Raw genomic sequence first — 24841 nt, forward strand, 5'->3', positions numbered from 1 at the left:
TCTTTATTCCTGTCCTGCCCCTAGGTTCTTCAGAACCACTTTTTTTTTTCTTTAGATTCCATATATATGTGTTAGCATACGGTATTTGATTTTCTCTTTCTGAGTTACTTCACTCTGTATGACAGTCTCTAGGTACAACCACCTATAACTCAATTTCGTTTCCTTTTATGGCTGAGTAATGCTCCATTGTATATATGTGCCACAACTTCTTTATCCATTCATCTGTTGATGGACACTTAGGCTGCTTCCATGTCCTGGCTATTGTAAACAGAGCTGCAATGAACATTGAGGTACATGACTTTTTTTGAATTATGGTTTTCTCAGAGTATAGGCCCAGTAGTGGGATTGCTAGTTCACATGGTAGTTCCATTTTTAGTTTATTAAGGAACCTCCATACTGTTCTCCATAGAGTGCAAGAGGGTTCCCTTTTCTCCACAACCTCTCCAGCATTTACTGTTTGTAGGGATTTTTAGGATGGCCATTCTGACCGGTGTGAGGTGATACCTCATTGTAGTTTTGATTTGCATTTCTCTAATGATTAATGATGTTGAGCATCCATTAATGTGTTTGTTAGCCATCTGTATATCTTCTTTGGAGAAATGTCTATTTACGTCTGTGCCCATTTTTGGATTGGGTTGTTTGTTTCTTTGATACTGAGCTGCATGAGCTGCTTGTAAACTTTGGAGATTAATCCTTTGTCAGTTGCTTTCTTTGCAAATATTTTCTCCCATTCTGAGGCTTGTGTGTTCTTCTTGTTTACGGTTTCCTTTGCTGTGCAAAAGCTTTTAAGTTTCATTAGGTCCCATTTGTTTATTTTTGTTGTTGTTTCCATTTCTCTAAGAGGTGGGTCAAAAAGGATCTTGCTGTGATTTATGTCAAAGAGTGTTCTGCGTATGTTTTCCTCTAAGAGTTTTACGGTGTCTAGCCTTACATTTAGGTTTTTAATCTATTTTGAGTTTATTTTTGTGTGTGACGTTAGGGAGTGTTCTAATTTCATTCTTTTACATGTAGCTGTCCAGTTTTACCAGCACCACTTATTGAAGAGACTGTCTTTTCCCCACTGTATATTTTTACCTCCTTTATCAATAATAAAGTGACCATTTGTGCGTGGGTTTATCTCTGGGCATTCTATCCTGTTCCATTGATCCATATTTTTGTTTTTGTGCCAGTACTATACTGTATTGATTACTGTAGCTTTGTAGTACAGTCTGGAGTGAGGGAGACTGTTTCCTCCAGCTCCATTTTTCTTTCTCAAGAGTGCTTTGCCTATTTGGGGTCTTTTGTGTTTCCATACAAATCGTGAAATTTTTTGTTCTAGTTCTGTGAAAAATGCCATTGGTAGTTTGATAGGGATTGCATTGAATCTGTAGATTGCTTTGGGTAGTATAGTCATTCTCACAATGTTGATTCTTCCTATCCAAGAACATGGTATGTCTCTCCATCTGTTTGTATTATCTTTGATTTCTTTCAGCAGTTTCTGATATTTTTCTGCATACAGGTCTTTTGTCTCCTTAAGTAGATTTATCACTAGGCATTTTATTCTTTTTGTTGCAATGGTAAAAGGGAGTGTTTCCTTAACTTCTCTTTCATATTTTTCATCATTAGTGTATAGAAATGCAAGAGATTTCTGTGTATTAGTTTTGTGTCCTGCTACTATACCAAATACATTGATTAGCTCTAGTTGTTTTCTGGTAGCATCTTTAGGATTCTCTATGTATAGTATCATGTCATCTGCAAACAGTGACAGCTTTACTTCTTCTTTTCCAGTTTGGATTCCTTGTATTTCTTTTTCTTCTCTGATTGCCGTGGCTAAAACTTCCAAAACTATGCTGAATAATAGTGGTGAGAGTGGGCAACCTTGTCTTGTTCCTGATCTTAGTGGAAATGGTTTCAGTTTTTCACCACTGACAATGATGTTGGCTGTGGGTTTGTCATATATGGCCTTTATTATGTTGAGGTAAGTTCCCTCTATGCCTACTTTCTGGAAGGTTTTTATCATAAATGGGTGTTGAATTTTGTCAAAAGTTTTTTCTGCGTCTATTGAGATGATCATATGGTTTTTATTCTTCAATTTGTTAATATGATGTATCACTTTGATTGATTTGCATATATTGAAGAATCCTTGCATCCCTTGGATAAATCCCACATGATCATGGTGTATGATTCTTTTAACATGTTGTTGGATTCTTTTTGCTAGTATTGTGTTGAGGATTTTTGCATCTATATTCATCAGTGATATTGGTCTGTAATTTTCTTTTTTTGTAATATCTTTGTCTGGTTTTGATATAAGGGTGATGGTGGCCTTGTAGAATGAATTTGGGAGTGTTCCTTCCTCTGCAATTTTTTTTTTAGAATTTGAGAAGGATCGGTGTTAGCTGTTGTCTAAATGTTTGATGAAATTCACCTGTGAAGCCATCTGGTCCTGGACTTTTGTTTGTTGGAAGATTTTTAAATCACAGTTTTGATTTCATTACTTGTGATTTATCTGTTTATATTTTCTATTTCTTCCTGGTTCAGTCTTGGAAGGTTATACCTTTCAACGAATTTGTCCATTTCTTCTATGTTGTCCATTTTATTGGCATATAGTTGCCTATAGTAGTCTCTAATGATTTTTTGTATTTCTGCAGTGTGCATTGTAACTTCTCCTTTTTCATTTCTAATTTCACTGATTTGAGTCCTCTTCCTCTTTTTCTTGGTGAGTCTGGCTAAAGGTTATCAAATTTGTTTATCTTCTCAAAGAAGCAGTTTTTAGTTTTATTGACCTTTGCTATTGTTTTCTTTGTTTCTATTTCATTTATATTTGCTCTGACCTTTATGAGTTCTTTCCTTCTACTAACTTTGGGTTTTGTTTGTTCTTCTTTCTCTAGTTCCTTTAGGTATAAGGTTAGATGCATATTTGAGATTTTACTTGTTTCTTGGCATAGGATGGTATTGCTATAAACTTCCCTCTTAAAACTGCTTTTGCTGTATCCCATAAGTTTTGGATCATCGTGTTTTCACTGTAGTTTGCCTTTAGGTATTTTTTGATTTCTTATTTGATTTCTTCAGTGATCTCTTGGTTATTTAGTAACGTATTGTTTAGTCACCCTGTGTTTGTGTTTTTTACGTTTCTTTTCCCTGTAATTTATTTCTAATCTCATAGCGCTGTGCTCAGAGAAGATGCTTGATATGGAGAGACCTTCAAGATGGCAGAGGAGTAAGACGTGGAGATCACCTTCCTCCCCACACATACATCAGAAATACATCTATATGTGGAACAGCTCCTATAGAACACCTACTGAACGTTGGCAGAAGACCTCAGACTTCCCCAAAGGCAAGAAACTCCCCATATACCTGGGTAGGGCAAAAGATAAAAGAAAAAACAGAGACAAAGCATAGGGATAGGGCTTCCCTGGTGGCGTAGTGGTTGAGAGTCCGCCTGCCGATGCAGGGGACACGGGTTCATGCCCCAGTCCTGGAAGATCCCACATGCCACGGAGCAGCTAGGCCTGTGAGTCATGGCCGTTGAGCCTGCACGTCCGGAGCTTGTGCTCCACAACAGGAGAGGCCACAGCAGTGAGAGGCCCACGTACAGCAAAAACAAAAAAGTATAGGGACAGGACCTGCACCTCTGGGAGAAGGCTGTGAAGGAGGGAAAGCTTCCACACACTAGGAAGCCCCTTCACGGCAGAGATGGGGGTGGTGGGGTGGGAGCTTCGGAGCCACAGAGGAGAGCACAGCAACAGGGCTGCAGAGGGCAAAGCGGAGAGATTCCCACACAGAGGATCGGTGCCGACCTGCACTCACCAGCCTGAGAGGCTTCTCTGCCCACCCACCAGAGCGGGTGGGGGCTGGGAGCTGAGGCTCTGGTTTTGGAGGTCAGACCCCAGGAAGAGGACTGGGGTTGGCTGTGTGAACACAGCCTGAAGGGGGCTAGTGTTCCACAGCTAGCCCGGAGGGAATCTGGGAAAAAGTCTGGAACTGCCTAAGAGGCAAGAGACCATTGTTTCAGGGTACGCGAGGAGAGGGGATTCAGAGCACCACTTAAATGAGCTCCAGAGATGGGAGCGAGCTGCAGCTATCAGAGCAGACACCAGAGATGGGCATGAAATGCTGAGGTTGCTGCAGCCTACAAGAAGCCTGTGTGCAAGCACAGATCACTATCCACAACTCGCCTCCCGGGAGCCTGTGCAGCCCACCACTACCAGTGTCCCACGATCCAAGGACATCTTCCCCAGGAAAACACATGGCACGCCTCAGGCTATTGCAATGTCATGCTAGCCTCTGCTACCACAGGATCGCCCCACATTCTGTACCCATCCCTCCTCCATGGCCTGAGTGAGCCAGAGCCCCCAATCAGCTGCTATTTTAACCCCTTCCTGTCTGAGTGAAGAACAGACACTCTCAAGTGACCTACATGCAGAGGCGGGGCCAAGTCCAAAGCTGAATGCCAGGAGCTGTGCTCACAAAGAGAGAAAGGGAAATCTCCCCCAGAAGCCTCAGGAGCAGTGGATTAAATCTCCACAATCAACTTGATGTACACTGCAATTCTGGAATACCTGAATAGAAAACTAATCATCCCAAAATTGAGGTGGTAGACATAGGGAGCAACTGTAGACGGGGTTTGCTTTCTGCATCTAATATGTTTCCGGTTTTATGTTCATCTTAGTTTAGTATTTATAGTTTATTATCATTGGTAGATTTGTTTATTGATTTTGTTGCTCTCTTCCATTTTTTTAATATATAGATATATATTTTTTTTCTCTTTTTGTGAGTGTGTATGTGCATGCTTCTTTGTGTGATTTTGTCTGTATAGCTTTGCTTTCGCATTTGTCCTAGGGTTCTGTCTATCCTTTTTTTTTTACTCTAGTTTTTAGCACTTGTTATCATAGGTGGATATGTTTTTTGGTTTGGTTGATCTCTTCTTTCTTTTTATTACTTTTTAATTTTTAATCCTTTTTAAAATTTTTTATTTTAATAACATTAAAACATTTTGTTTTGTTTTATTTTGTTTTATTCCTTCCTTCTTTCTTTTTTACTCCCTTTTCTTTTGAGCCATTTGGCTGACCAGGTCCTGGTGCTCTGGCTGGGTGTGAGGCCTGTCGCTCTGATGTAAGCTAGCTGAGCTGAATTCAGGACATTGGTTCACCAGAGACCTCCCAGCTCCACATAACATCAAACGGCAAAAGCTCTCCCAGAGATCTCCAACTAAATGCTAGGACCCAGCTCCACTCAATGACCAGCAACCTACAGTGCTGGACACCCTATGCCAAACAACTAGCAAGACAGGAAGACAACCCCACCCATTAGCAGAGAGGCTGCCTAAAATTATAATAAGGTCACAGACACCCCAAAACACACCACTGGACATGTTCCTGCCCCCCAGAAAGACAACATCCAGCCTCATCCATCAGAACACAGGCACCAGTCCCCTCCACCAGGAAGTCTTCAAAACCCACCGAATCAACCTCAGCCACTGGGGGCAGACACCAAAAACAACGGGAAGTACAAACTGGCAGCCTGCAAACAGGAGACGCCAAAAACAGTAAGTTAATCAAAATGAGAAGACAGAGAAACAGAAGATGAAAGAGCAAGGCAAAAACCCACCAGACCAAACAAATGAAGAGAAAATAGGCAGTCTACCTGAAAAAGAACTCAGAGTAATGATAGTAAAGATGATTCCATGGAAATACAATGGAGAAAATACAAGAAACGTTTAACAAGGACCTTCAAGAACTAAAAAGCAAACAAACAATGATGAAGAAAACAAATGAAATTAAAATTTCTCTAGGAGGAATCAATAGCAGAATAACTCAGGCAGAAGCACGGATAAGTGACCTGGAAGATAAAATACTAGAAATAGCTACCACAGAGCAAAATAAAGAAAAAAGAATGAAAAGAATTGAGGACAGCCTCAGAGACCTCTGGGACAACATTAAGCAAACAAACATTCAAATTATAGGGGTCTCAGAAGAAAAGAAAAGAAAGGGAATGAGAAAATATTTGAAGAGATTATAGTTGAAAACTTAAATAATATGGGAAAGGAAATAGTCAATCAAGTCCAGCAAGTGCAGAGAGTCCCATTCAGGATAAATCCAAGGAGAAACATGCCAAAACACATATTAATTGAACTATCAAAAATTAAATACAATGAAAAAATATTAAAGCAGCAAGGGTAAAAGAACAAGTAACATACAAGGGAATCCCTATAAGGTTAACAGCAGAAACACTGCAAGACAGAAGGGAGTGGCAGGACAAATTTAAAGTGATGAAAGGGAAAAACCTACAACCAAGATTACTCTATGCAGCAAGGAGCTCATTCATATTTGACAAGAAATTAAAACCTATACAGACAAGCAAAAGCTAAGAGAATTCAGCACCACCACACCAGCTTTACAACAAATGCTAAAGGAACTTCTCTAGGCAGGAAATACAAGAGAAGGAAAAGACTTACAATAACAAACCCTAAACAATTAAGAAAATGGTAATAGGAACATACATATTGATAATTATCTTAAATGTAAATGGATTAAACACTCCAATCAAAAGACATAGACTGGCTGAATGGATACAAAAACAAGACCTGTATATATGCTGTCTACAAGAGACCCACTTCAGACCTGGGGGCACATACAGACTGAAAGTGAGAGGATGGGAAAAGATATTCCATGCAAATGGAAATCAAAAGTAAGCTGGAGAAGCAATTCTCATATCAGACAAAAATAGACTTTAAAATAAAGACTATTACAAGAGACAAAGAAGGACCCTGCATAATGATCAAGGGATCAATCCAGGAAGAAGATATAACAATTGTAAATATTTATGCACCCAACATAGGAGCACCTCAATACACAAGGCAAATGATAACAGCCATAAAAGGGGAAATTAAGAGTAAAACAATCATAGTAGGGGAATTTAACACCCCATTTTCACCTATGGACAGACCATCCAAAATGAAAGTAAACAAGGAAAAAAGCCTTAAATGGTACATTAAACAAGATAGCATTAATAGATATATATATAAGGCATTCCATCTAAAAACAACAGAGTGCACTTTATTCTCAAGTGCTCATGGGACATTCTCCAGGATAGATCATATCCTGGGTCACAAATCAAGCCTTGGTAATTTTAAGAAAATTGAAATCGTAACAAGTATATTTTCCAACCACAACGCTATGAGACTAGATATCCATACAGGAAAAAATCTGTAAAAGATACAAACACATGAGGCTAAACAATAGACTACTAAATAACCAAGAGATCACTGAAGAAATCAAAGAGGAAATCAAAAAATACCTAGAAACAAATGACAATGAAAACACGATGACCCAAAACCTATGGGATACAGCAAAAGCAGTTCTAAGATGGAAGTTTATAGCAATCCAAACCTACCTCAAGAAACAAGAAACATCTCAAATAAACAACTTAACCTTACACCTAAAACAATTAGGGAAAGAAGAACAAAAATCCCAAAGTTAGCAGAACGAAAGAAATCATAAAGGTCAGATGTGAAATAAATGAAAAAGAAGTGAATGAAACAATAGCAAAGATCAATAAACTAAAAGCTGGTTCTCTGAGAAAATAAACAAAATTGATAAACCATTAGCCAGACTCATCAAGAAAAAAATGGATAAGACTTCAATCAATAGAATTAGAAATGAAAAAGGAGAAGTAACAACTGACACTGCAGAAATACAAAGGATCATGAGAGATTACTACAAGCAACTATATGCCAATAAAATGGACAACCTGGAAGAAATGGACAAATTCTTAGAAAAGCACAATCTTCCAAGACTGAACCAGGAAGAAATAGAAAATATAAAGAGACCAATCACTAGCACTGAAATTGAGACTATGATTAAAAATATTCCAACAAACAAAAGCCCAGGACCAGATGGCTTCACAGGCGAATTCTACCAAACATTTAGAGAAGAGCGAACACCTACCTTTCTCAAACTCTTCCAAAACATAGCAGGGGGAGGAATACTCCCAAACTCATTCTACGAGGCCACCATCACCTTGATACCAAAACCAGAAAAAGGTGCCACAAAGAAAGAAAACTACAGGCCAATATCACAAAGGTGCCACAAAGAAAGAAAACTACAGGCCAAGAAAAATACAGGCCAAGAAAGAAAAATACAGGCCTAGAATCTGTGCAAAATACCTCAACAAATACTAGCAAACAGAATCCAGCAGACATTAAAAGGATCATACATCATGATCAAGTGGGGTTTATCCCAGGAATGCAAGAATTCTTTAATATATGCAAATCAATCAATGTGATGAATCATATTAACAAATTGAAGGAGAAAAAACGCATGATCATCTCAATAGATGCAGAAAAAGCTTTTGACAAAATTCAACACCCATTGTTGATAAAAACCCTCAGAAAGTAGGCAGAGAGGGATAGTAAAGCCCACATAAGACAAATCAACACTGAACATCATTTTCAATGGTGAAAAACTGAAACCCTTTCCTCTAAGATCAGGAAAAAGACAAGGTTGTCTACTCTCAACATTATTATTCAGCATAGTTTTGGAAGTTTTAGCCACAGCAATCAGAGAAGAAAAAAAAATAAAAGGAATCCAAATCAGAAAAGAAGAAGTAAAACTGTCACTGTTTGCAGATGACATGATACTGTATATACAGTATCCTAAAGATGCTACCAGGAAACTATTAGAGCTAATCAATGAATTTGGTAAAGCAGCAGGATAAAAAATTAATGCACAGAAATCTCTTGCATTCCTATACACTAATGATGAAATATCTAAAAGAGAAATTAAGGAAACACTTCCATTTACCATTGCAACAAAAAGAATAAAATACCTGGGAATAAACCTACCTAAGGAGACAAAAGACCTGTATGCAGAAAACTATAAGACACTGATGAAAGAAATTAAAGATGATATAGATGGAGAGATATGCCATGTTCTTGTATTGGAAGAATCAACATGGTGAAAAAGACTATACTACCCAAAGGAATCTACAGATTCAGTGCCATCCCTATCAAACTACCAATGGAATTTTTCACTGAACTAGAACAAAAAATTTCACAATTTGTATGGAAACACAAAAGACCCCAAATAGCCAAAGCAATCTTGAGAAAGAAAAACAGAGCTGGAGGAATCAGGGTCCCAGACTTCAGACTATACTGCAAAGCTACAGTAATCACAACAGCATGGTAATGGCACCAAAACAGAAATGTAGATCTATGGAACAGGAGAGAAAGCCCAGAGATAAACCCATGGTCACTCTATCTTTGATAAAGGAGGCAAGAATATATGGTCACTCTATCTTTGATAAAGGAAGCAAGAATATACAATGGAGAAAAGACAGCCTCTTCAATAAGTGGTGCTGGGAAAACTGGACAGCTACATGTAAGATGAATGAAATTAGAACACTCCTTAACACCACACACAAAAATAAACTCAGAATGGATTAAAGACCTAAATGTAAGGCCCGATACTGCAAAACTCTTAGAGGAAAACATAGGCAGAACACTCTATGACATAAATCACAGCAAGATTCTTTGTGACACACCTCCTAGAGAAATGGAAATAAAAACAAAAATAAACAAATGGGACATAATGAAACTTAAAATCTTTTGCACAGCAGAGGAAAACTTAAACAAGACGAAAAGACAACCCTCAGAATGGGAGAAAATATTTGCAAATGAAGCAACTGACAAAGGATTAATCTCCAAAATTTACAAGCAGCTCATGCATCTCAATTTCAAAAAAAACCAAAGAACCCAATCCAAAAATGGGCAGAAGACCTAAATAGACATTTCTCCAAAGAAGATATATAGATTGCTAACAAACACATGAAAGGATGCTCAACATCACTACTCATTAGAGAAACGCAAATCAAAACTACAATGCGGGGCTTCCCTCGTGGCGCAGTGGTTGAGAGTCCGCCTGCTGATGCAGGGGACACGAATTCATGCCCCGGTCTGGGAAGATCCCACATGCCGCAGAGCAGCTAGTCCCGTGAGCCATGGCCACTGAGCCTGCGCGTCTGGAGCCTGTGCTCCGCAACGGGAGAGGCCACAACAGTGAGAATCCCGCATACCGCAAAAAACAAAACAAAACAAAACACTACAGTGCGGTATCACCTCACAGCAGTCAGAATGGCCATCATCAAGAAATCTACAATAAATGCTGGAGAGGGTGTGGAAAAAAGGGAACCCTCTTGCACTTTTGGTAGGAATGTAAATTGATACAGCCACTATGGAGAACAGCATGGAGGTTCCTTAAAAAATTAAAAATAGAACTACCATATGACCCAGCAATCCCACTACTGGGTATGTACCCTGAGAATACCATAATTCAAAAAGAGTCATGTACCACAGTGTTCATTGCAGCTCTAGTTACAATAGCCAGGACATGGAAGCAACCTAAGTGTCCATCGACAGATGAATGGCTAAAGAAGATGTGGCACCTATATACAATGGAACATTACTCAGCCATAAAAAGAAACAAAATTGAGTTATTTGTAGTCAGGTGGATGGACCTAGAATCTGTCATACAGAGTGAAGTAAGTCAGAAAGAGAAAAACAAATACCGTATGCTGACACATATATATGGAATCTAAAAAAAAAAAAAAAGTGGTTCTGAAGAATCTCGGGGCAGGACAGGAATAAAGACACAGACATAGAGAATGGACTTGAGACGTAGGGAGGGGGAAGGTTAAGCTGGGACGAAGTGAGAGAGTGGCATGGACATATATATACTACCAAATGTAAAACAGATTGCTAATGGGAAGCAGTTGCATAGCTCAGTGAGATCAGCTATGTGCTTTGTGACCACCTACAGGGGTGGGATAGGGAGTGTGGGAGGGAGACACAAAAGGGAAGAGATAGGGGGATATATGTATATGTAGAGCTGATTCTTTTTTTTATAAAGCCAAAACTCACACACCATTGTAAAGCAATTATACTCCAATAAAAGTGTTTAAAAAATCTATCTGGTCTATTGTGTCATTTAAAGCTTTTGTTTCCTTATTAATTTTCTGTCTGGATGATCTGTCCATTGGTGTTAGTAAGGTGTTAAACTCCCCCACTGTTATTGTGTTACTGTTGATTTCCTCTTATATAGCCATTTGCCTTATGTATTGAGGTGCCCTTATGTTGAGTGCATATATATTTATAATTGCTATATCTTCTTCATGGATGATCCCTTGATCATTATGTAGTGTCCTTCCTTGTTTCTTGTAACATTCTTTATTTTAAAGTCTACTTTATCTGATATGAGTATTGCTACTCCAGCTTTCTTTTCATTTCCATTTGCATGGAATATCTTTTTTCATCCCCTCACTTTCAGTCTGTATGTGTCGCAAGGTCTGAAGTGGGTCTCTTGTAGACAGCATAGATCCAGGTCTTGTTTTTGTATCCATTCAGCAAGCCTGTGTCTTTTGGTTGGAGCATTTAATCCATTCACATTTAATGTAATTATTGATATATATGTTTCTATTACCATTTTCTTAATTGTTTTGGGTTTGTTTTAGTAGGTCCTTTTCTTCTCTTGTGTTTCCCACTTAGAGAAGTTCCTTTAGCATCTGTTGTATAGCTGGTTTGGTGGTGCTGAATTCTTTTAGCTTTTGCTTGTCTGTAAAGCTTCTGATTTCTCCAGAGAAATGTGAATGAGATCCTTGATGGGTAGAGTAATCTTGGTTGTAGTTTCTTCCCTTTCATCACTTTAAATATATTGTGCCATTCCCTTCTGGCTTGTAGAGTTTCTGCTGAGAAATCAGCTGTTAACCTTATGGGAGTTCTCTTGTATGTTATTTGTCGTATTTCCTTTGTTGCTTTTAATAATTTTTCTTTGTCTTTAATTTTTGTCAATTTGATTACTATATGTCTTGGCGTGTTTCTCCTTGGGTTTATCCTGCCTGGGACTCTCTGAGCTTCCAGACTTGGGTGGCTCTTTCCTTTTCCATGTTAGGGAAGTTTTTGACTATAATCTCTTCAAATATTTTCTCGGGCCCTTTCTCTCTCTCTTCTCCTTCTGGGACCCCTATAATGCAAATGTTGGTGCATTTAATGTTGTCCCAGTGGTCTCTTAGGCTCTCTTCATTTCTTTTCCCTCTTTTTTCTTTATTCTGTTCCTCAGCAGTGATTTCCACCATTCTGTCTTCCAGGTCACTTATCTGTTCTTCTGCCTCAGTTATTCTGCTATTGATTCCTTCTAGTGTATTTTTCATTTCAGTTATTGTATTGTTCATCTCTGTTTGTTCTTTAATTCTTCTAGGTCTCTGTTAAACATTTCTTGCATCTTCTCGATCTTTGCCTCCATTTTTCTTCCGAGGTCCTGGATCATCTTCGCTATCATTATTCTGAATTCTTTTTCTGGGAGATTGTCTATCTCCACTTCATTTAGTTGTTTTTTCTGAGGTTTTTTCTTATTCCTTCATCTGGCACATAGACCTCTGCCTTTTCATTTTGTCTATTTTTCTGTGAATGTGGTTTTTGTTCCACAGGCTGCAGGATTGTAGTTCTTCTTGCTTCTTCTGTTTGCCCTCTGGTCTCCTTAAGGTCTTTCTGATCCATCAGGTTTTTTAAAAAAGTAAGATATCTCAACAAAATCTATATATTATATTATCATAATTGAGGGTTAAAAAAAGCCAGATTTTCAATTAACCAAAATACAGCATGATTATCATCCAGGAAATTATGGTAGTTCAATTCAGTAATGACTAGAACTTGGGCTAGAGATTTTTCATAGAGAAAATCAAAGCTTTCATAGAGAAAATCAAAATTTTCATAGAGAAAATCAAAAGATTTACAGAACATTACAAAATATGAAGAAATGTTTAAAATATAAATGTTAAGAAAGGTAATAAAACAATATACAAAATCTTGTACATATATAATGTACATGTTCCAAAATAACAATGTTGTCTACATTTGCATATATACTGAGAATAAATATTGGGGAAAGAGAGAAATCAAGACAGAGCAAGGGAGCATATAGAAAAGTCTGGAAAGAAATACAACCAAATGTTAACAGTAGTTGTCTCTTAGAGTGATAATGTTTAAGTTGTTTTTGTTATGGGTGATTTTAATTTACATCTTTATATTTTCCTATTTTTGTAAAATGTCTTCATTGAGCAAATATTACTTCTAAAATCAGAAAAAAAGAAGTACTGTTGTCCAAAAGAGTCATTTGGAAGAAGGAAGCTACAGAATGTTTAGAAACATAACAAATTCATTTTTCAGTGTTAGCAAACTACAGAAAATAAGCTTCTAATTAAGGGTGTAATTTTAAAACCTATTGTCATACTCCTTTAATATACTTCAGAAGAAAAATAAATGCTATTTTGTCTAAAATATAGCTGATTCGTGCATTATTTTTAAATTGCTAGTTATTAGTTAACTCCAACCAATAATTTCTGAATGTTTGAAAGAAGACAAAGTGATAGAAACTCAGCGTGTGTACACAGCAGAACCCCATTTCCTTCACTGATTGGATAGTTCCTCAGAGAAAAGAGAAAATAACTCCTCAATATAGCAAAACTTATATCCAGACTAAGTCTTCACACACAGAGAAGGAAAATAATAACCAGATATACATAGAATTTGCCAGGTATTTAAACCAGCCATCTGGAGATTCAAGACTAAGAATAGGCTTTATTTTCATGTATGTGAATGTGATCAATTGAATCATGATCCATTTTGCATCACACCTTCTCTCCAAGCCAACCATTCAATAAAAAGATGAGGATGACAGCAAAGATGACACTAGTGTCTTTACTGTTCATTCCACAAATGTCTGATGAGTATCTACCAAGTGCAAGGCTATCTTCATTTCTTCAGCAGTATGAAGATAAGACTATCAATTTCAGCTCCCAGGTAGACGGGAGCTGGGCTTTAGCATGGACAAGGGGCAGTGTCCTGGGAGCTTACAGTAGGGGCAGATAGGAGGGTCACTTGACCAAGATCTGCAGAGCATAGTGTTAAGCAGAAATAATACAAAAGCCAAAATCAAAGTCAGGCTGACCAAGTGAACTGTCAGTCCAAAGGAGAGTGTAGGCTGAGAGGAGGACTCCTAGTAGGAGTCAATAGGTAGAAACCAAAACAGAGAAGAGGATTCATAGGCTAGGGATAGGTGGAGAAATTTCCTGAGGCAGAGGGCATTCTACATATAGCTTCATAGAGCATGTTCTGCAATGTGGCCTGGAAGAGAGGTGGACAAACACAATCCCTGCCTTCAAGAAAATCACAGCCTAGCCGAAGATATAAGATCCATTTCATTCTGCACACTTACATGTCAGCTCCACCCAACAGCTCCCTAAGCCTTGAAACATGCCTCAGTCAAACGCTCACTTTGTGTTGTATGAATAGATGATGATAATGAAGATTATGTCAAAGAGACAAAGGAGGCTGTAGATAAAGAGACGAGGCAGGGAAGTGGAATGCTCCAAAGACAAGGTGTCAAGACACCTGGTTCTAGTCCTTGGCTCTACTACTAACAAGGGTTAAGTTGGACAAGTCATCTAAGCTCCAAGTTTCATGAAGGAATTGGAGCAGATAAGATCCCTTTTTTCTTCTTTTTCCTTTTCTCCATAAAATGAATTCATCTTTCTTAAATCAGATTGGAAAGTTCTTTCTGATCCTGCCATTCTTCCAAATGTATTGAATAAATTCAAATATTTTATAACTCTTGGCCCTTTTAAAAATTAACTGCAATTGAAGCATCTGCTTGAACAGAGTTATTTAGGAAAAAAAAAACACTTAAATCTAAGTAGTATCCTTGCATTATCTCCCTTGTGGATATGTAAACTTTTAACCTCTTACCTTGAATAGAGTTTCCACATTTGCCCTATTTAATCAACGGTAAAAGTCAGATATGTCATTCCTTATACTTTATCCGTTAGCAGCATACTGTAGATTCCAACAGAAAGACTGTTTTTCCCTTTCCACGTTCTATAGTGATAAAGAAGTTACTGCTAGTTTATCAAAATAATTTATGCCTTAAAATTCCTCTAAGGGCAGAGACAAAATAATAATGTCCATTCCATTTTAGGTTTTGGTCTCAGCAGTTCCATTGGTATAGGATATGACATACTAAGGAGAAAAAAATCATAAATCAGTTTTAGTAATGCTATTACACATTTTTTTTAAAAATTCTAAATTTCAACATATCAATGTCTTTGATTTTGTTTGAACCACTGCTCCCGAAAAAATTAATTTAAATTTTTTCAAAGAGATTTTAAAACCCGTTTTGTTATCTATAATTGGTATCAAGATACAAGATTAAGTATTCACAGAAGGAAAGATAAGGAGGATTTTCTATTTTAATAAAAAATCCACAACGGGAAGGAAAAAATAATTCAAATAAGGTAAAACAAAATTGGAAAGTAGAACACAGAAAATTCTAAAAGTCAACAAAATATTATGGAAAGATTCCAAACTGGCAAAAGTGGGAGAGTGATGATCCATTTCGTTAAATTACATATTGAAATAAAATTACTAATTTTCAGGGGATATTATTTCTAGTTTCATGCTCCACAGTGCAATCATCTTGAAACCCCATCGGCCTTGATTAGCCAAATGAAGTTTCCAGAAAAGCTAATTTTGAAAAAAGGGAGGAAGGAACTTGTTGCTGAAAACAAAATAAAGCTTCACATCTGTGTCCGCATCTGAAGTTGTTCTGTAAGAGCTGATAACTTGTTAGAAAGCAACTTTTTTTTTTTCAAGACAGTGGATTTACATCATACATTTTATCTCTCCAAGGAAATTCTAATTACTCGTTCCAATCATTTCTGATTGATTTGCTTTTTATTCATCCAAGGTATTCTCTGCTCTATGATGAAATCAAGCCTTCAATAAAATTCCAAAAATTTGAGAACAATTTACAAGCTCCAGATGACTGAAAGTTTTCTCATGTCCGTTTGGCATTCAGAAGGAGAGTTTCACCAAATATATTCTGAAGAAGAATACATCTGGCACTCACTAAAACAAAGAACTCACCAGTGACATACTTGAGGCTAATTAATATCACATAAATGCAAAGTTGCCAATATTCTTTGAAGCCAAAGCTGCAATCCAACCTCCATGTACTTCAATGAGTCTTCTTCTAGCACAGGCCACCAGCCACATAGGTTAATGTTTGGGGGTGTTTTAGTAATCAATTTAATAAACACATTATCTTCTGTGTAGAAGTTTATAATGGTGGGTGTGTGTGTGTGTGTGTGTGTGTGTGTGTGTGTGTGTGTGTGTATTAGAAAAGACTCAGCATGTGCTGAAAGCCCACTTAATTTCATTTTTTCTCTTGGTCTGATGCTGACTCCAATTCAGTAACAAAAGATAAAATAAAAATTAAAGAATTTTAGCACTAAAAGACAATTAGAAACTATCTCTTCCAAGGGCTTGTTTTAATAATGGCAAGTATATCAGAAATCCTTATGTGTATTTACCACAAGAATATTTTCTTGGATAATAATGGTAAACTTAGCTATTCAGAACTATTGAATTTTTAAGCATCAGTATGAAAGCAGCCCAAGAAATAAATAATTTAATCAACATTATTCTTGCAAGACTATGCTACAGGGGCTATCAGTAGTCAGTGATCAAATTTTATCATGTCACTAAGAAATCTAGTATTTAACAAATGAACTCTTTTTATGAAAGGCAAAGACTTATACAGCCAAATATGGCTCAAGCATTGGCTTCTCTTTCAACAGATTCATAAGGGCATATACTTTCACAAACCAACTGGACCCAAATATTGCCTTATTTGGCTACATGGCCAAAAACTGTAGGTTATGTCTGCTATTCACGTCTTGGTCTAGAGGACACCAGGGTTACCCAAGGTTGGGCATAGTTAGCCAACGCCTTAATCAGCTGCTCTTAGAACTGAGCCACACTGATAGGACATCTTTGATTTGGATGTACAGTCGAAAGCAGACAGAGACTTAAAGCACACGCAGGCACTTCCCTGGTGGTGCAGAGGTTAAGAATCACCTACTAATGTAGGGGACATGGGTTTGAACCCTGGTCCGGGAAGATCCCACGTGCCACGGAGCAAATAAGTCCATGCACCACAACTACTGAGCCTGCACTCTAGAGCCTGTGAGCCACAACTACTGAGCCCACATGCCACAACTACTGAAGCCCGCACACCTAGAGCCCATGCTCCACAACAAGAGAAGCCACCGCAACAAGAAGTCCATGCACCACAACGAAGAGTCGCCCCTGCTCGCTGCAACTAGAGAAAGCCCGCACACAGCAACAAAAACCAAACACAGCCAAAAATAAATAAATAAAAGGAATTAAAAAAAAATAAATCACGATGCATAGTCATTGACATCTGTGAATCTCTTCTGAAATTGTCATTTCCCCCCCCCCCCCACCAAACAGATCTTCAAATCTTTAAAATCTCAGATTCCCGTGGGTTCATAGCAATTTAGCAAGGTGAATTTATTGCAATCTCCAGTTGCAGTCCACTCAATCTACATGTCCAGTTTGAATCTGTGTAGTTGTACCACATTGAAGAATCATCCATGTTTCTGTTCTATCCCTGCAATCCTAGATATTCAGTTGGTGGTGGGGAGGGAGTAACATAGAGGAAACTTTAGAGCAGGGGTTCTTGCTACCAGACAGCTTGCTTTAGAACCCCTACTTTGCTGCTCACTACCTATATGACCAGGGCAAGGTACTAAACTGTTCTGTCTCAATTTCCTTTTTAGTAAAATAGGCATAATAATAGTGCTGTTGAATTAACACATGTAGCACTTGCTTCAGTTCCTGACATAGTGTAAGTACTACATACATGTTAACTATTACTATTTATTACCAGTAAGGAAGTACAATTTTATAAGCCACTTGAAATTCAAAAAAATTAGGTATCTCAGAGCCATTTATTCAAAAAATACCATTGTCTTAGGGCACTGCTCAGGGTGGGGTCACAGATTACCATGACCCAGTCATCAAACTGCAGTAAACTATGTGTCCAGACCCTGATTCCTCTAAATAGCCCATAAACTAGAAGAGTTACACACAAAAATATGAAGCAATTTTTAGCCTTAATAACCTCTTTTATTCTATCATGCAATTAACCCGACTACATGATTTAAGATTAGTCACTGTGATCAATAATAACAACAGCAGCAATAGCTATGTGCAAAGAACTGTACTAAGGGTTTTATGTGCATTTTCTTATTTAATACTCATAAAAATTCTATGAGATAGGAATTATCATTAACCCCATTTCACATGTGAGGAAACTGAGGCCCAAAAAGGGTTAAGTAACTTTCCCAAGTTCACACAGTCAGTGAGTGGCACAGCAGGACTTGAACCCAGGCTCTCCGGATCCAAGCCCTACACTACACTAACCCCTCATTGGGGGTTATCTTAGGGTGTGTCCATCATTCCTGAACCAATCACTGTGTCTACAGATTTGATGTTGATTGGCAGAGACTGAGCCACATGCTCACCAAAAAGTCACAGGAAAAATAAGCTCCATACAAATTGTATGAAGTGCGAGTACTCAAGGCCAAACTGTGGTGTCTAGATTCAAAGATAGTAAGAATAAGCCGGCAAAGGATACAGCAGTCCCCAATTACCCATGGTTTTGCTTCCCACAGTTTCAGTCACCCAAGGTCAACCACGGTCTGAACATATATGGAAAATTCCAGAAATAAATAACTCATAAGTGTTAAATTGCTGTACCATTCTGAGTATCATGATAAAATCTTGACTCATCCTGCTCCACCCCACCAGGGGTCCCCAACCATTGACATCATCTGCCTACAACCAATCATAGACATCATCGTGGTTCGATGATCCAGGATCACCAGAAGCAGATGATTCTCCTTCTGACTTATTGTCAGAATGTCAATAGTAGCCTAACACTAAGTCACAATGCCTATTGTCATTCACGTCACTTCATCTCATCATGTGAGCATTTTATCACCTTACATTATCACAAGAAGAAGGGTGAATACAGCACAATAAGATATTTTGAGAGACAGACTACATTCACATAACTTTTATTATAGTATATTGTTATAATTGTTCTATTTTATTATTAGTTATTGTTGTTAATCTCTTACTGTGCCTAATTTATAAATTAAACTTTATCATAGGTATGTATGTATAAGAAAAAACATAGTATATATAGGGTTCAGTACTATCCATAGTTTCAGCATCCACTGGGGGCCTTGGAACATACACCCCGTGAATAAGAGGGAATGACTATATAAATGAAATAAAAGCTCAGGGTGGATGCCCCAGCTCCTGGCCTGCCGTGTAGCTCACAGAGACAAACCTAAATCTAGAAGTCCTTACAGCCCGTGTAGAATGGGCTGTCTTCCAGTCAGAGAAACCTGGAATCGCAGGCTCAGTGCCCTTCGTATCCTCAGGCTCATCGGCACACAGAAACAACTTAAACCACTACAGAAGACAATAATTCTGCCACATCACCAGACCTAATAGCCAGGTTCTGGACTTTGACATTCTTGTTTTACTGACACTGGGCCATTTCTCCTTTTTTTTGGACTTAGGAGTTTTTCCTTTGTGTACACTTAGGGGCATTCTATGGGCAAAACTGGTCATGGCCTACCACTATAAGGGAATAGATGATGAACAGGCAAAAGCAATGTGATAAATACAGGAAAGTAGAATGTGATAACAACAGGCAAGTATCAATACAATATAATAACTACAAATAAATGTTGTTACCCAGGTCAATGTGTGTGCAGAACTGACTCAAAGAAGTTGAGCAACTGCCGTGGTTCCCCAGCTAGAGCATGGCAAAAGTCCAGGCAAGAACTCTTGAGTCCTATCCTATTTTCTTTCTGCCACATCTTTTCTGTACACTTTTTTTTTTTTTTTTTTTTTGCGGTACGCGGGCCTCTCACTGTTGGGGCCTCTCCCTGTTGCAGAGCACAGGCTCCGGACGCGCAGGCTCAGCGGCCATGGCTCACGGGCCCAGCCGCTCTGTGGCATGTGGGATCTTCCCGGACCGGGGCATGAACCCGTGTCCCCTGCATCGGCAGGCGGACTCTCAACCACTACGCCACCAGGGAAGCCCCTGTACACTTTTTTATTTATTTATTTTGGCTGCACTGCACAGCTTTCAGGGATCATAGTTCCCCCACCAGGGATCAAACCTGGGCCCTGGCAATGAAAGCACCAAGTCCTAACCACTGGACCACCAGGGAATTCCCTTCTCTATACCTTTAAGTTTGCCTAGGACTGAGGGCTTTCCCAGGACACACAACTTTCAGTGCAAAAACTGGAAGAGTCCTGGGCAAAGTGGGATAAGTTGATCACCCCACCATTAATCCCTATGTAAATGTTCCATCTTCACTGCTTTCTTACTGAATTCATTTTTTCACAGATTTCACTTTCCAGTTGCCCACACCCAATAAAATATTATTAACCAGGTTTTAACTGCAAGACCTGTGGCTCCATGACTCAGTTAATTAAAGACCCTTGTGGATCCTTGAGACTTCTAATTATTTTCAGGGATTTTTTAAAAAAGGGAAATAGTAAAGAAAACATAATAATATAAGTTTTTCTTTGTGATACATATAGTATAATAGCTGGCAAACTGGGAAATAGAGGGCTCCTTTATAAAAGTTGATCACTGTTTATTTGACAAATGCTGTGAAGAGAAGCCAGAGTTGTCTTCCTGAGGTAGTGACTATTAAAGGAAGATCTGAAGTCTTAAATCTTTGAAAATCACAAACACACACACAAAGGTAAGGGGATGGAGGGGGACCCAGAAGCTGATCCAAGAAGTGGTTGGAATGTTCAGCTTGCCCCAGGACAGAAAGCCTGGGAATCTCTCCCAACAGCCTCTCCCAAGTGGCAGCCAAGGCCTGCCACTCTGGGGTGCAGGACACAGGTACAACACATCACAAGAGCCAGAGCCTCCGGAGTAGGAGGCTTCCTCACGCTAGCAGCAAGACATCTTCCGCTCCAAGTAACTGAACACCTGACTCAAACTGGCTTGCGCCATAAGGAAATACATTACACCTCACAAAACTGGGGTGCAGAGGCAGGACAGAGTTCGCTTCTGGCTGATTTAGAAGCTCAACAATCAGGGCCACATTATGATTTTCATTGTCCCTGAGCACTTTGGCCTTCACGGGCCCCTTTCTCCATACAAAAATTATATTTTACAAACTGCAATGGTATAAGGACAAATATAATCCAGACTGGACGATATTTATTTTTTCCTTCTGACTTTAAAAATTAAACCTTTCTGGAGAAGCCCTAAAAGTATCATGAGTTCTAGGGTCAGTCGGCCCTCTGAACAATCCCTCAAGATCCAGGCTCTCTCCATGTGATTGGCCATGCGTAGTATGTGTCATCCTTATGCTCAGGCTGGCTTCCCTCCAGGCTGTAATATGGCTGCCAGTGGCAACTGAGGCAAAGGACTCCACTGTTCTCCTCCACTGTGAGCTCAGAAAGCCTTTTACCTAGGAAAGAAATCCTTCCTTTCAGTTCTGATTGGTCAAAGTGGGACAATGGGCTACCCTGAAACAACAGCCAGAAAATGCCATTGCTGATTTCATTACCTTAGACTAGTCAGGAGATACCCTATTGTAAGAAATACCTAAATAATCCTGGGTTATGTTACGATGGAGGAACGGTCTACTACTGCCCATCATATTATATATTGTAATACCTAAGAACAATCATTCACATGTATTTGATATTTGATTGATGAGTTTCTTTCTCAATCCCCACAACCTTAAGTAGAGTGTGTTATCCTACCCATTTTACAGAAGCAGAAACTGAGGTTTATAGAGCTTACAAGATTTGCCCAAGGTAAGATTTTGTAAGTAGTACATAAAGAGGACAAAACATAAAACAACAACAACAAAAGTTAGACTTCATCAAAATTTAAAATGTTTGCTCTCAGAAGACAGCATTAAGAAAATGAAGAGGCAAAGCAAAGACTGGGAGAAAATATTCAAAACATATATATCTGACAAAGAACTTGCAGGGAGACTATATTTAAAAAAAAAAAAACTCTTACCACTAATAAGACAAAAAAACAAAAATAAAGAAATGGATGAAAGATTTGAATGGGCTCTTCACAGGAGAAGACATAATGATGGATAATAAGCACATAAAAATGTTCAATATCATTAGATATCAGAGAAACGTAAAATAAAACCACAATGAGATGCCACTTACACACCTGCCATAATGGCTAACTTATAAATTACTGACAGTATCACATAGAATTTCACATATTGCTGGTAAGAATGTAAAATGGTACAGTCACTTTGGGAAACATTTTGGCACTTTCTTATAAAGTTAAGCATACCCATACTATATGATCCAGAGGTCCCACTCCTAAGTATTGCCTAAAAGAGAGGAAAACTTCTGTCCACACAAAGATTTCTACATAAATGTCCATGACAGCTTTATTCATAAACAATCCAAATATCCATCAACAGGTGAACAGATAAACAAACCAGGGTATATCCACACAATGGAATACTAGTCATCAATAAAAACGAATGAACATCTGATACACCTAACAACAAGGATGCATCTCAAAAGCATACTGAGTGAAGGAAGACAGACACAAAAAAGTCCATACTCTAGGATTCCATTTATATGAACTTCTGCTGAGAAATGGCTGCAGGGGACCGAGGGTATAAGCAAGGAGACCAATTAGGAGGCTGTAGTAATTCGCTTGGAAGATGGTGGTGGCTCAAGTCACCATGGTTGTGAACGAAGTGATGAGAAGTGGTTCAGTTCTGGATACAGTTTGAAGATGGAGCCAACAGAGTTTTCTGAAGAATTGAATGCAGGGTGTGTGAGAAAAACAGAAATCAAGGATGACACTGTGATCTTGGATCTGAGCAAATGGAAAGATAAAATTGCTATTCACTGAGATGGTGAAGCAGGTGGGTAGAGCAGGTTGGGAGAGAGGGTGAGAATCAGCAGACCCGTTCAGTTTGAAATAACCATTAGGTGTACAGCTGAAGACAGCAAGTCAGTAGTTGGATGTACAGGAAGAGTTCCAGGCTGAGAATAGAAATTTGGGAGTTTTAACTCACTTTTTCTGGGGAAAGGGCTGAAGATAGGTAAAAAGAATTCAAAAAGTAGAAGAAAATGTCTATACAGATCTTTTACTGTACAAAAGCAAAGATTCAATTTTTTAAAGTCTGGAGGTCATTAATGATTGGGAAAACAAACATTTGAATTTTGGTACCAAAATCTTCAGTACTGTTAGCAAAACCCCATGTACTAAAGTAAGGTTCAGGCTCATGAAGCTCCTCTGATCTTGTCCAATATTGCGTGGCTTGCAGCCAAACTGGCAGGGCTGGCGACCCATTGCATACCCCAGAGATATGGAGAGAGGCTTCCACCTGGCAGTCTCTCTCTTGCCCTCCCTGCCATCTCCCTGCCCCTCCTCTGGTCTGCAGGGAAGGGGAGGGAGCTGCTGAGGTCAGAGTGAGTACCTTCAGCTTGCATATTGTCTCATTTGTCTCGTTCATGAAACCGTATTTGCTTCAGAAGGCATGACTCTTAATTTGTTTGGAGGCAAACTCTTAATCTGACTTTAGAGTTAGAGCTTTCAAAGATAACTGCAATCTGTGTGGTAAGATTTGAAGAAGCCAGAAAAAAAAATTTTTTTTTCTCGCCAGATTCCTGAAATTCCACCATTAGTGTGAAAGGTGAGAGTGAAATGCCCAAAGTTGAATGACCAGTACTGGAGACTCCCACAAGGGAAGGAGGGGAGAGAAGAAAAGCAGTAGATGAGACAAGGGGCCCATAAAAAACGGGGTTTGAGAGACCAGAGGACAACCCAAGCTCACGATCTTGTGAGTGTGAGTTCTACCTGGGCCATCCCCAAGCCCTCACACATAGTAAGTCACAGATACTGGTGGAATGAATGAATTCTCTTTTTTCTACCTTTGAGGAAGCAGGCACTTCCCCACCCTTCAAAAAGAAAAAAAAGTATCTTAAAGAAAAGGCGAAAGAACCAGTTCTACAAATGGAGTTAATTTACTCTCCTAGGATTCACCTATTGGGGAATAATAATAATAATAATAATAATAATAATAATAATAATAATAATAATAATAATAAGCAGCAATTTCTCAGGACGCTCACAAGCTCTACTAGGAGAGCCTTTTTCCACTCCGCGGCGCACAAGAAATTGCCTGGGAGGCTGGAGCATCACCAAGGCCGATTCAAACCCCAAACGTCACATGCCAAACGTGCCATCTTCTGCCTGGAGTTCCGGCGCGTCTGGGAACAAAGAGTGAGGGGATGGCAGGGGAGGGCAGGCGGGTGGTGGAGAGCCCCTGTAGAAGGGGGCGCAGACCCAGCTGCGCAGCGCGCACTCCCGCCCGGTTCGCAGCCCTCGGCTCAGCCCTTTTGCGCCTCCCTCAGCTCTCTCCTCCGCCCCCCTTCGCCCTCCCCTTTCCCTCCTTTTCTCCTCCTCCTCTTGCCGCCGCCGCGGCCGCTGCCAGACCTCGCCAGTTCAGACCCACGGGGCTGCCCTCCCCTGCTCTCTCCCCTCGCTGCCCGGGCCCGGAGCGCAGAGCGGCCGCGCAGGTAGGAGCCCCGAAGCGGGGGTCACACCAGCTCGCCCAGTGCCCGCAGGGCCGCGCGCCGAGGAGTAAGTGGGGTGACCTGAGGGGTGCAGTGGACCTGAGAACTGCCGCACACTGTGCAGGATCTCTCAGGCAGAGAGGGAGGTGGAGGTGTGTGGTCTAGGAATGCGATCTGTCAGCATGTGCGAGTACGGGGTGACATCTGTTTGGATGGGCATGTGTGTGCGTGCCGACAATCAGCCGACAGGGCTTTGCCCATAAACAAGGTTTTGAAAGTTTCAGGGGGCCAGAGATTTAAGCCGCACCTGGATTCCACAGGAGCTGGTTA

General features: G+C 39.4%; 1 protein-coding gene and 1 long non-coding RNA gene across 8 annotated transcripts in view; one reads left to right on the plus strand and one right to left on the minus strand.

The window, feature by feature from the left end:
• Nucleotides 1–24841, minus strand: part of LOC132434894 (uncharacterized) — a 427467-nt gene that overhangs the window by 176237 nt on the left and 226389 nt on the right. The gene's annotated exons all lie outside the window — the stretch shown is intronic.
• EFEMP1 (EGF containing fibulin extracellular matrix protein 1) overlaps nt 24420–24841 on the plus strand; it is a 68991-nt gene continuing 68569 nt past the window's right edge. The window contains exon 1 of one of the 5 annotated variants that reach the window (XM_060026570.1): nt 24420–24514. The gene's annotated coding sequence lies outside the window, so the exon portion shown is untranslated. Of the gene's footprint in view, nt 24579–24841 lie in introns of all 5 variants that reach the window. The other 4 variants (XM_060026569.1, XM_060026573.1, XM_060026572.1 and 1 more) reach the window with 4 other exon arrangements.

Source organism: Delphinus delphis, chromosome 12 (genome assembly GCF_949987515.2).
Source record: "Delphinus delphis chromosome 12, mDelDel1.2, whole genome shotgun sequence".
NCBI classification, from domain to species: domain Eukaryota; kingdom Metazoa; phylum Chordata; class Mammalia; order Artiodactyla; family Delphinidae; genus Delphinus; species Delphinus delphis.